Source organism: Neophocaena asiaeorientalis, unplaced genomic scaffold (genome assembly GCF_003031525.2).
Source record: "Neophocaena asiaeorientalis asiaeorientalis breed wild unplaced genomic scaffold, Neophocaena_asiaeorientalis_V1.1 scaffold147, whole genome shotgun sequence".
NCBI lineage: Eukaryota > Metazoa > Chordata > Mammalia > Artiodactyla > Phocoenidae > Neophocaena > Neophocaena asiaeorientalis.
This window is the reverse complement of record NW_020173758.1, coordinates 1,507,433-1,519,632: the sequence shown is the minus strand read 5'-3', so window position 1 is coordinate 1,519,632 and position 12,200 is coordinate 1,507,433. Positions and strand designations below refer to the sequence as shown.

The window sequence follows — 12,200 nt, the reverse complement described above, 5'->3', positions numbered from 1 at the left end:
TCCCTGTCAGTTAAGATCCTAAACTCTGAATAAGGGTGTCCTTTATATTTTTCCCATACTTTCAACCCTTTCTCTTCCAAGAGCATATAACAGAATTCAAGTTAAACTGTTTGATTCCGCCTGTTACAGACCTTGGTGATGGATACTCCCCTGAAACAATTTTTTTGGATTATTGATTGTTTGATGAAAACAAAGAATGAAACATTTAAGGTTAAATAGTCATTTCTAACTGGCCTTTAGTTTCCCCACAGTTCTACGTAGTAATTACAATCAGAGTGGGTTAGGACAGGAAGGAGCAAACTCTGTTCCCCAGACGGGCTGTAAGAGTCATCCACCCCCAGCAAGAAACACCCTCACTCAGGGGCTCTGGGGTGGTCCCATCTTGTACCGCAACTCAGAGAACTGTTTTGACAGTTAGCTCATATTGCTACCTATCTCCTTATACAAGATTTCCCTTTTATCTCTCATAATCCTGTCCCTTTACATCCTATGCTAAATGCCTCTAGGAATCTCTGATCTCTCTAATTCAGTGGTTTTAAAATGTTCATATCCCAAAGCTTCCCCCAACCCCTCCTGCATCACACAATATTTTCTCAGTATATGTTCTGCTTATTCCTACCAGTCAAGAAGATTCTGTAAGTCTCCTTTCTATAGTTTGTTTTCTGGGCAGGGGGTGGGGGGATAAGGTTTCTTGACATATATTTTTCACATAGCCCAGAGTCCCCACCAAGAGGTTCTGACAAAACAAGGGTGAGGGGTTATTCCATCTCCTTAAACCCTCCCTGAGAATTCCTGCTCTTTCAAGAAATAATGTTTCACCTTAATTGCCTACCACACTTGATCAATTCTCCCTCCTATTATAGGTATTTTTAATTAGAATCTTAACAAAACTTTTATTCTCCTAGCTTACATTTACTGATACGTTTTACATGTCCTAGCTATTAACTTAAAAATAAATCAAATGAAATCTAATATAGTTAATCTGTCATGGCAACTTTTTTGTTGTTCTTATTTTAAATTTTTTCCTTCATTTTACACTGACTCCTGGCTTGGAATTTCTTTTTATAATGCCTAACAAGAAGTGTGGCTGTAATGAAAAAAGCCCTTCTTTCCCAGCTCCCAACCCACTGAAGAATTCTCCCCTTAGGAAATTCAAGAGTTCATTTTCAGACTTCCCTGGTGGAGCAGTGGTTAAGAATCCGCCTGCCAATGCAGGGGACACAGGTTCAATCCCTGGTCCGGAAAGGTCCCACATGTCACCGAGCAACTAAGCCTGTGTGCCACAACTACTAAGCCTGCTCTCTAGAGCCCACGTGCCACAATTACTGAAGCCCATGCGCCACAACTACTGAGCCCTGGAGCCCGTGCTCCGCAACAAGAGAAGCCACCACAATGAGAAGCCCACGCACCACAACGAACAGTAGCCCCCACTCTCCGCAACTAGAGAAAGCCCGCACGTAGCAACAAAGACCCAAGGCAGGCAAAAAACCCAAGGCAGGCAAAAAACAGAAAAAAACCCTTCATTTTCTAGGGTCTTAAGGCTCAAAGCACAGACGGCACATTTTATTTACTTGGTAAATGTTGCTTCTTAGCATCTTACTCCACTCAAAACTTTCATAAAGAAGTCTTTGTTTTTTAAACCTATGAGCTCCAACCACAGCCACTGGATTTGGAATAAACCAGAATGCCTTAAGCCAGAAGACAATGGTAATCAGAAGGTCACACTAATACAGTATCTGACACAAATAAAAAGTAAGGTGCTGCAAGTTTATGTAATTTGAGAGCCCATCTTTAAGGAACTCAACATTTCAAATACAACACACTCCCTGAGCCTCAGACGGGGTCTGTGTGAGTGAGGGGCTCTGAAGCTGAAGTAGGGACCGCGCGACACCACATCACCTGGGGGACTCCGGAAGAGGCAAGAGGTTCTGCATTCAACCTCTACCAGCTTCTGATGTACTTATTTCCATATTTCTGCTCTTCCTTTCCTGGAGGGATCACAGAAGGAGCCATTCGGCTGGGGACATCTCTTGGCTTTCTGCCAACACTATGAAATCAAGGAAAAGCTGGACAGAGCAAGATTTTTGCAACTATGTTTTTTTTTTTATTATAAACTTAAAATAACACAATTTATAATAGGGCAACTATGTTTTGTTCTTTTTTTTTTTTTTTTAAAGGAATCACTGGGACACCTGCCAAGCAACCTAGGAAGTCGGGACCTAAGGAGACAGGGAGGTCTTCTCACCTCCAAATTGTCGATCTGATTACCCCTGAGAAAGTCCTCAGGTTGCAAGGAAGTGACTGAGGCAGGGCTCTGCCCGCCTGCCCCCTATTTCTCTCTTTTGCTTGCTCCCCACAGGAAACAGGAGACGGCATTAAATGGGTTAGAGGGGCTGAAGAACAACTGAGCAAATTTCTCCCACCTGCTGAGTTCTTAAGCCAAATTCCATTTGGCTAGAGAGAGCAAGCTAGAATCCAGTCCTAGTCCCAGTATTCATCAAGTGGTATTTTGCTCAAGAGGAATATGACCTCTTGACCTGCAAGTTCTACAAAATGGAGATAAGAACGCCAATGGTGCAAGACGGTTATGTGGCTTAAATGAGACAAGTTAAATACACCTAGCACAGTGCCTGGCACATCCAGCCACTTGTGGTAGATCATTTAATGACCGTACATTCCTTTGCAATGTGACACTGCCATCCTACCATCCACAGCAAAAGACCTTGCAGCGTCTGCCTTTCACCCTCTTAGAGCATAAAGAAGCCTGTCTAGCCTACTGTAGGATGTGAGGCCACATGGAGAACTGAGGCTGCCCAGCTGACAGGCAACACTCAATACCAACTGCCAGCCATGGTGGCAAGTCATCCTGGACCTTCCAGCCCCGCTGACCCCGCAGCTGAATGCAGACACATGAGCGAGTGAGCCTATCACCAGCAGAGTAACTGCCCAGCCACCCACAGAATCATGAGAAATTGTCTTAAGCCACTAGGTTGCTGGGGTGGTTTGTCGTTCGGCAAAAGATCCAAACACCACTCCATAAAGGATATCGTTTATTATTACCACCCGTTCCTAACACATTTCCTAACGGGGAAACGTTACACCTAACTCTCCGATGGCACCAAGTCACACAGGAATAGGGTATTCTGTATCTTAAGCAATATGATCATTTCCGCCTATTAACCTTTGGCCTAGGGGCCCTGAAGCTTGTCTACACCTATGATCCAAATGGGAAATTTGGTGGCTTAAATGAGAAGACAGCGAAGGAGTTACTAAATTGTCTAAGTGGACTTTTATCCTGTTACCTAAGAGCAACTTAAAACCCTACCCAGGGTACTTTGAGAGTGGTTTCTCTTCTGACCTCCTCCCATAAGACTGCTGTTGCCTCACACTGATTCCAACTGCACTATTTTCCAATAAACATGGTACTTATCTGACTCTGTATCTGGTTTGACACTATCAGGTAGCCAAAAAATCTAAATGCAGTGACATGTTTCTTTGAACCATTTCACAGGCCAGAGAGGTGATGATGCACAAAACACATCTGATGTGGCTTCAGGTGACCTCAAGTTTAACATTTATGACAAACGCCATGTTTAAATACAGGGTTAAGTCCTGTCAAATACCTAAGCTTGGCCCATAGACTTGGTAATAAAGAACTGTTCTGGGGCAATGTTCCTGAGGCCAGACTTAAGTGAATGGGGTTATAGAAGCTCAGATCCAGGTGGCTCAAGAAAGTTGAACTTTCCCCAGCTTTACAAAACAGGGTCAAGCGGCCCCAGCTTGTAGACCCCCTAATCCCAGAACTACTCATTCTATAACTTATTAACAATTTTAAGCCTGGTGATGCTCTCAAGGCTTCTTGGAATGATGGCTCTGACCTTTCTAACTTGTGGAGCTGACCAATGTGAAGATTACCATCCTTCCTACATGGATCAAGTGCAAAGTTTTGCTCTTTTTTATTTTAAAGGAAAACTTTTTTTTTTTTTTGTGGTATGTGGGCCTCTCACTGTTGTGCCTCTCCCGTTGCGGAGCACAGGCTCCGGACGCGCAGGCTCAGTGGCCATGGCTCATGGGCCCGGCCGCTCCACAGCATGTGGGATCTTCCCGGACTGGGGCACGAACCCATGTCCCCTGCAATGGCAGGCGGACTCTCAACCACTGTGCCACCAGGGAAGCCCAAAGGAAAACCTTTTGTTCAATCTTTGCTATGGTTCGAATACATTAATGCCATCAAAAACAACTTCACTTCTTGCTTTTTAAGTTGCAAGCCTAGTATTCTTGGGCAAATGGGTTCTACTCACAGAAATTCCACTAAAATTATATATTCTCAACTACCTTGTAGAAAAAAATTATCCAGGAACAATATCAGATTGCTGTTTTCATTGGTCATGCATCCTCTTAAAGCTATTTCTGGATTAAACCCATGAACTTACACCTCATCCTAATGACCCTTCACTGCTCAGTGCCAAGGCATGACACCCCTGGCCAGAACTGAGGAACATGATATGAAATGCATCATAAAGCAAGGTCACTAGGTTTGACTGTACTATAATACCAGGAATGTGGTTGAGAAGGCTGGCCACTGCAAAGGCAGCATTTTCTGGATGCAAATCCAAAGGAGACATTTGTTTCACCTCCTAGAATCAAGACTAGATGGGCTTCTCCAATGTGGTTTCTCTTCTGGACACCTTGAAGCTTGTTCTGGATTGTTTGCCTCTTTTCCTTGGCTGCTGGGAAGCTGACAGCCAGAACTTCCAGGAAGGAGAGAACAGTACTTCAAAGTACACTCACCCTCATACCTCCATCTTATTTTCCTTTGACTTATTTTTCTTTTTTATCCTAAGTTTATTTTATCTTGTCATATGTATGCATCTTTGCAAGCCTTCCCTAATCTTTTTTGGAACAAGGTGGGGATATAAATTAAAGTAAAGATATTATAGTCAGTGTGTATGCCTAATCCCCCTACTCTAGAGAGAGAGCTCTTGTAAGCAAGGGCTGTGCATTGCCCCACTTTAAAATCCCTACAGTGTCCAGTGCTATGCTTTTACTGCTAAAAAAATATTGGGGGAAATTAAATGGCAGAATATGTACATTTTGATAGCACTATGTTACCTGAACTATGAAATACACAGTATACTAATGATTTTATCTTTTATCCTCAAAACAAGTGCACATGAGTGTGAAAGGATGCACGTACAAGAGTGTTAACTATAGCATTAGTTATCAGAAGCAACCTTAAGGTGCAGTGCTAGGGAAATGCTTAAATATATTGGTACAGGCACACTATCCCAAGTTACACAGACACTGAAATGAACAAGAGGATACAGAAGAAATGTCCATCACATACTACCACGTAGGAAAAAAGTAGGCTGCGAAACGATAAATTTGTCATAAATACATAGCTTGGCACGCTCTGGCATTTGTACAGAAAGAAGGTCTGAAGAGCTATACCCCCCAAACTGCTAACTGGTTGAGGTTGGGGGTGAAGCCACGGGAGGTGGGAGCTGGGGGAAGGGGAAGAAGTGAACTTTCATTCTCTTGAACACTGACTGTCTGTAATGTTTCTTATAATGTGCAAGTGTCACTTTTGTAATTTAAAAATAAAAAAACACTTAAGGGAACATTTAGAGACTTGAGGCTATAATGCATTCTCAAATCCTCAAAATGCCTAATGTCTTAAGCGTTTGTTCCGAGAGACTCAACTGGGATACTCCAAACATGCTGCCTTTGCTCCAAGCAGCCAGGCCTCCCCTTCCCGCAACTTGGCCTTCCTCCCTATCGACTTTATCTTGTCCTGGATTTCTGCACAAAGCGTGTAAGAAATTGATGTGTTCAGTAACACTCATACACGTTGTTAAAATATGAAAAGGCAAAGAATCTTTCTCCATCGGAACATAGCTATAGAATTTATAAGCCCTTAAAACAGCATATAACAAATTATAAAGCATTTAAATTCATAATTGGCTCAATATTTTTACATGTATTAGAGCAAAACATGTTAATTGAGAAAGACTAGTTTGGGGAATTATATCCCTAAAATGAAACACTTTGTAAAGGGCGCTTTTTCATTTGTTCTAAATTTTTTTATCAAATGAAAATTCCTCCTTCCTCCTCTTCCACTAAATAAACATGTGCGAAACAAAGAGAAGTTTTCTGTTCCTTCAAAATGTACTTTTTAAAGGTTTTTTTAAAGCCTATTTGAAGAAAGCTAATTAAATTAACTTGACCAAGATAGTTTCTCCATGTCCCCAAAATTTTAAAGTTAAATCAAAACCGATGTATAAATCTACCAATGTATCAGCTATTTCTAAAGCGGCCATGTCACAGTGGACACCAACACAGCCCAGGCCGGGATCCAACATGGGCTCCAAGCCTGGGCTCCATGGGAACAGTCAGGTGGAGACTATACGTCTGGAGCTCAGAGATGATGTCAGAGAAACCAGGATTGAAAGCATCAGATAGATAGCAGACAGCGGAGGAGCAGCGAAGTCAGACACTGAAAATATATCAACTAAGAAAATCAGACAAGGCAGGGATGGGTCAAAGGAAGGATCCAACTAGGTCAGAATGTGGATGATAAAAGCAAGCAGTAACCAAGCAACCCGGGTGATCTCTGATACCTGTGTACGTTTTCCTCCCGGCTTTGTTGTATTTGTCCACTGGTGAGGGTGTTAGGTATTGGAGTCAGATGTTAATTATTATAAAAAGGAAATCAAAGGCCTACAGGTAGACTCTGACCTGGATAAACATCCAGGGCACAGCTAGTGGAATTAGCTCAAGGATGCTGGATGCTGTCTCACCTATTTCTTCAAGAAGCTTTTTTGGCAATCCCAAAGACTATGAATGATGATTCCAGTTTGACTGTAGATCTTGAAATAGATGTCTAAAGAAGTCTTGATAAACCCTTTTATAAAATGTAATGAGAATACTTTTCCAATTCACTGTGAGGCAAGCAGCCAACTTCCTAAGGAGTTTGATCAGCAAATGGGGTTTTGAAACAACACATCCATCCGCTTCTTCTGCAAGAACTTCTCAAAGCTGGAAGGGGAGACGTGTGCTGCCTCCCCACCCACTCTGCACTGTGACGCCCTTTGCTCCCTACCCAGCTGATCAAAGTGGCCTAAATTTATCAGCCAATTCGTTCTGGATCCATTTGTCTTCTTATTTAACCTACAGAGAAAACTCTACTGCTCTAAAGATACTACTTTCAAATCCAAGCTTACTCCTTCCACGCCTCCTTTTCCCTCAAAACCAACTGTTTTGCTTTGAAGTGGACAGAACTGGTAGGAAGTTCTATTTTTGCACCTGCCCATCCAGCTGCCTTTCACTAAAGTGAGTCCTTCACCCTCCAGACACCAGATGAGCTCCCACACTTCCCCCGTCCCCACCGACAGGGGTCCAGGGATCTCCCAACCACTCTAAGTGCCCCCCACTTCCTCCAGCATCTCCAACCCCAAGACCCAGGCTGCTCCACTGCAACCTGTTTTACCATCCAGCAGACAAATGGTTTCCAAAGAGTGGACTGTGACCCATTAATAGTTGATGAGTTTCTCAGAACACAGAACAGAAACAGAAATAGAGTAGAAATAGAAATGAAAATAGAAACAATACACAGTAAGGGTACATATTGTTTCATGAAACCTGTTTCAGATACACATACACTTACTTGTGCCCTGAGTCAATGTGAAAATTGTACTGTGCTGTCATCCAGAAATGCCTGAAACAAGTCTTTCTCCATCTAGTCAGACCTCCCCCTTGCTACTGGGCCCGCTGCTCAGAGACTCCTTGCCCCGTGCCGGCTCAAGCTCTGAACAAACAGACTGCCAGCTGTCTTCTTCATCGGCTGTTTGCACAAACCTTGGCCTTTTAGAGTGACTCACAAGCTCCTTCTCATGTAGCCACAGGACTGCCCTCTCCTTGAACAGACCAATGTTCTGAGCAAACACACACACACACACACACACCTTTGCTATCCTTAGCCCTCTTTTCAGGATCTGCTCACAGCACCTCCAACTGTCTCACTATGAATAACAAACCCAGAGCAGCAGGACTCCATTTCTTTGCTACCTTTCATCTCCAACGAGAAAAAACATCACCAAAGTCACTCTTGAAACCCCTTAGATTTTCTTACAAAATTAACTTCACTTTCCTGATGTAATGCGTTCCCTGATGTAATACATCCAGTGCCTGATACCAGCGCCAGGGGAAAGGAGCTCATCCCTAAAGCCTGTCTGCCATCCTTGAGAACTGATGGCTACTCCACCGCCATGTTGCTCTCTCTTCTTCCTCTCACAAGGCAAATGGAAGGAGAGAAGGCACAACGAGGTGATTGTAGGAGCATGAGGGCATCCTTTCCTCTCTCAAGGACAAGGGCGAAAGCTGTCCAGCACAGTTCCACCCCCAGTCCTGCCCTCCCGCGTCCAATCGCCCACAATTCTCACCCAGACAATTCATGCATTATCTTCCTCCACAGAAAAACTCGTTTTCTGTATCTTCCTGTAGACCGTTCAGTTTACTTTTCTCAGTCAAACTGAGTATCCCACTTTTTAATCTTCCAAGAGATAACAAAGCTAAATGAGTCCTTAATCTGCAGGATGTGGGACATTAGTTCAACAAGAAGGGAGTGGGGAGACAATGAGGTCTGAAGGTCTCTTATGAAGCAAACTGCTCAGTTTCCTCTCTTACACGGAAGGCCAGCTTTGAGGGAGGAACATAAACGTGGGGCGGTTAGAGCACCAAGGGAGAGAGTGAACAGGTCTGAGAACTGCAGGACAGCTGTGCTAGGCTCTGAAGGGCGACAAACACTCTCAAAGGGAAAGGGAAAAAGGGCAAGTCACATCTAGGGCACATTCTAGAATTCTCCTCACAGCCCCACCACTCCCTCTCTGCGACCCGGCCCTTTTCCCATTTCCCAGTCAGGAATCCAGGGCTCCTTTAGCACCTCTCTGGTCACCTGGTTATTGGGAGGACAGGCCCTCCAGCCCCACCCAAGTCGCTTCTTCCTCCTTCCCCACTCCTAGCTGGGAAAGCTCTTAACCAATCTAGCACTGAGTTAAATTTCTGATGGCTCCCTGCTCCGGAGGCCTCTCTTTACCTTGCCAATCAAATGAATCTCTCTCCGATGGAGGTTTCAGAAAAATGAAGGAAAAGGTAGGCCAACTCTTGCATCCATACCCTAGGGTCTATGTAGAAGGCTTCCTTCTTTGGAATTTACTATAAAGTTTCAGCCCCTTGACCACTGCCATTCCTAGGCACCTCGAAGTATACAGCTTGAGTTGCAAAAAGCCATTCTTCTTTCCAACAAGGTAAAGAAGGATTAGAGTGAAAGGAACAGGAACAGAAAGCTAATAGTGTAAAAAATCATGACTGACTGAGCAGCTGGGTGTGAGGCATCCACCCTAGATAGGTAAAACTCACGCAAGATCGCACAGTAAGGATTCAAACTCTGGAGGGAGGTAATATGACAAAAGGGAGCTGCAGGGGTAGGGAAAAGAAGGCATCCTCAAAATATATTATCCTCAGGATCACCTAATGGCAGAGGAAGGAGGATGGCAAATAAACTAAAATCCATGGTTCCTCAAGCCAATCTTTCAAATTTTCTAGTGTTGCAGGAGTCCATTTTTCTAACTTAGTTTCACCCATACAATTTAAGGACAAGATAAACAAGGGAAAAATTCTCTACTTCACATATAGCACACTTAAAAGGGGACTGGCATTAATTCTACCGTATTACCTTAACTGGCTACACAAAGATGAAACTGTATTCCAAACTATACCCTGTGCTCACACAGCAGTATCTCACTTAAAATACACAATCTAAGATCCATTTTTCTCAACTCCGTTTATGAATGGCTAAAGATTTTACTAAAGTGACAGGTTTTTTTCCTACTACACATCAACTCCTAACATCCACACAGACTCTTCCGACTTGTCCCCAAATTGGAATCAGATTCATTTAAACATTATCAAAGATCACTCTTTAAGAATAATTTTATAGTTTCATATAAAAATGTGCACCACATTTACACTCAGATATGTACAACTAAGAAAATACTGGCCAGCAACAGTGAACCTTTAATGAACTTAGACAACTCAAAGCGCTTCCACGGAGGGCGACAGGAAAATGCTAGCATTATGGATCCCATTGCACGGCTGGGTAAACCGAGGTACTTAGTTCAATAAACTTGCTCGGGTATACAGTGGTAGAGATGGAAACAGAAACCAATTTCTCCCTCTGACTCTGCGCCCAGTCCCTCTCCCACTAGACTCTTCAGCACTCGGTAGCTAAAAATGGGACCCACTTGAGAACTGCAAGCGTAAATAAAAGCTTCTTGTTTTATTTAGTAGTGGGGAGGTGTAAGAGGGGGAGACTTACCCACTTGATGCACCTGATCCTGTACGGGCCTCTAACAAGAAAGCTTTCCTTGGATGCCCAAAGCACCCATCCCTTTGAGCTGAGACCCGGGAGGCACCCCCAGGCAGCCCCATCAGCCCGAATCACACAGCCCGGGAAACGCGAGTGGAACGCTGGGCGTCTGGGCAGCGCTGGGGCCGCGGGCCTCGGGGACACCATCTGCGCCCAGAGCTGCGCCGGAGCCCGCCGGGCTAGGAGGATGCTGAGCCGGCAGCACACACCTGCTGGAGCCCTCCGCGGAGCCCCGGGCCGCCTCCCGCGCCGGGGACGCCCACCCAGCCTCCAGGCGCCGGAGCCCTCGGCCGCGCTAGGCCGGGGGCGGGAAGCCGCGGCGCCCCTGCCAGCGGGCTGCGCTCGGCGGCGCAGGAGAGCCACGGGGCAAAGCGAGCCCGCCCTCCTCCCGAGCCCTCTCCAAACGGCGTCACCTGTGCCGGGTCCCGGGGCGACTCGCGCGCGGGCAGCGGTGCGCCGGGCCGGGAGAGGGCGGCGAGTGGTTACAGTCGCCTGGTCATCCGGCCCGGCCCGAGGGCTGGCGCCGGCCAGAGCCGCCCCGCGAGATGCTCTTTGGGAGCCAGGGGAGCCAGGGGAGCCGCGGGCTCCGAGTCGCAGGGAGGAACAGCCGCGGAGGATACTGCTACCGCCGCGGCCGCCGCGCCCGCCTGGACTGCGGGCTCGGGTTACCGCAGAGCGGCTCCTTAAAGGGGCCGCGGCGCTCGGGCTCAGGCTCCCGCTCCGGCTCCAGGAGGCTCCGACCCCAGGCCCAAGTGGGCGGGGCCCGGGGCCCCGAGGCCGGCAGTAGGGCAGACCTTCGGGTGCTGGAACTTGGGTCCCGGAAAGGGCTCAAAACCGGGAACACCCGAGGCGGGCTGCGGTGGGATCCTGGAAGAGCACACCTCGCCAGGGACAGAGCGTAAGGTTCCTCGGCTTTACAAAGCAAGTAACAAAACTAGCAAGTGGGACAATGGTCTGAGTCCGCTTCCGCAGCGGTCAGTACCTGGGCTAGCCACGTAACCAAAATTCTTTTCAGATTATGAATTTACATTTTTTCCTTAGATGCCCAAATTCTGGTTAATGAAGCGCATGGTTTGATTATCAGAAAGGAGGTGAAAGGGCAATTGCTGATTTTTCCTGCTACGTCTCTCTTAGCCAAAGTCCCTCGCAGTTTTTGGTTTGGGGCTGCAGATGCGTTCCAAACTGGGTAGGGGGCGTGTGTGGAAGAAGCAAGTTCTTTTGGAGCAGCCTCCTCCGGAATCCCTGAAAAACACCACCTACACGCGGAGCCCCTCTGCTGTCAGGGTGGGGAAGTAGGATTTGGAATTTTTTGGGTGCTGGCTGAGAATTCCAAGCTGCCCAGTGCATAAAGTTTGCCGTTAAATAGTAGCTCTTCTGACCTGTTAAATACGGCCTCAGAAACTTCCGGGTGTCCTGGATCAAAAAGATAGAATTGTTCTGAATAAAACAAAATAATGAAGAAATATATTTAGGCTGTTATAATTTGCAAAAAAAAAAAAAAATCACAAATACTTTTTTTAGAAAGAAACTCACTGAGGTTCAATTTCTTCATCTCTATAATGGGGATAATAATTCACAGACATCTCTGAAGTGTCTTGGCAAATGGACTTCAGACTGACTTAGAAAAGACAAAACCTATTCCAAGCTACAGTGACAGAAAACTGCCCTGTAGTCAAGCAGGGAGGAAGATCTTGCAGGCCCCCAAGTGCATGTTCCCCTTTTTCTCCCCAAGATTCTCAGAACATACCAGGGTACCAATACCCTTTGACAACAA

At 45.7% G+C, this 12,200-nt stretch overlaps 1 protein-coding gene across 4 annotated transcripts in view; it reads right to left on the bottom strand.

Annotated features, from left to right (window-relative positions):
* The window catches only part of TLCD4 (TLC domain containing 4), an 87,758-nt gene that overhangs the window by 48,335 nt on the left and 27,223 nt on the right, over nucleotides 1-12,200 (bottom strand). Inside the window, exon 1 of one of the 4 annotated variants that reach the window (XM_024751295.1) lies at nucleotides 10,840-11,021. The exons of 2 other annotated variants lie outside the window; for them this stretch is intronic. The gene's annotated coding sequence lies outside the window, so the exon portion shown is untranslated. Of the gene's footprint in view, nucleotides 1-10,375; nucleotides 10,443-10,839; nucleotides 11,022-12,200 lie in introns of those variants that run through there. One more of the 4 variants, XM_024751298.1, reaches the window with a different exon arrangement.